Genomic DNA, 710 nt, shown 5'->3' with positions numbered 1-710 from the left:
AAGGTGGCCTTGTCGCTGTACCCATACCCGGGAACGGGTGCCTATTCCTGTCTGTGGACTGCCAGCGTGAACGGTGTCCCGGTTCCTGGATGTTTACCCAGGAATCAGTGCCTGTGGATTCCAAGTGACTCTGGAGCACCTTGGACATTATGGGCAGAATACGTTTTTTGTCAATTAGCCGTAGAACATCTTTTGAAGGGCCGTTTGGGGGCGCCTGAGTGGCTTACGGCCACACCGCTCTGGGAGCGCCCGATCTCGTCCGATCTCGAAAGCTAAGCAGAGCAGGGCCTGGTTAGTACTTGGACAGGTGACCGCCTGGGAATACCCGGTGCTGTAAGCCCTTTTCGCTTCGCCTTCGAAAAACGGCAGAGGGCGCTTCGGTGAAAGGAGATCTTTTGAACATCTCTTTAGGAAACACCTGGTGCTGTAAGCCTTTTTCGCTTCGCCTTCGAAAAACGGCAGAGGGCGCTTCGGTGAAAGGAGATCTTTTGAACGTCTCTTTAGGAAACAGCAGGGGGCGCTGCTGCTGCTGCTGCTGCTGCTGCTTCTTTTTCTCCCTATCCTGTACACAGTGCTGTGTAAATGTTACATCGTGTTTTGAAGGCCCGTCTTGGGCGTGCAAAGGCAGCTTACGGCCATTCCGGCCTGGGACTGCCCGATCTCGCCTGATCTCGGAAGCCAGGCTTGGCAGGGCCTGCTTAGGACTTGGA

At 55.1% G+C, this 710-nt stretch overlaps 1 non-coding gene across 1 annotated transcript; it reads left to right on the top strand.

The window, feature by feature from the left end:
- Positions 1-221: 221 nt before the first annotated feature.
- Positions 222-340, top strand: LOC123964747. Its single transcript, XR_006823524.1, has one exon. It is a non-coding gene; the product is annotated as a 5S ribosomal RNA (ribosomal RNA).
- The last annotated feature ends 370 nt before the right edge of the window (positions 341-710 follow it).

The sequence above is a fragment of the Micropterus dolomieu genome, unplaced genomic scaffold (assembly GCF_021292245.1).
Source record: "Micropterus dolomieu isolate WLL.071019.BEF.003 ecotype Adirondacks unplaced genomic scaffold, ASM2129224v1 contig_5137, whole genome shotgun sequence".
Taxonomy (NCBI): Eukaryota; Metazoa; Chordata; class Actinopteri; order Centrarchiformes; family Centrarchidae; genus Micropterus; species Micropterus dolomieu.
The sequence above is the reverse complement of the archived record's forward strand: the minus strand, read 5'-3'. Positions and strand labels throughout refer to the sequence as shown.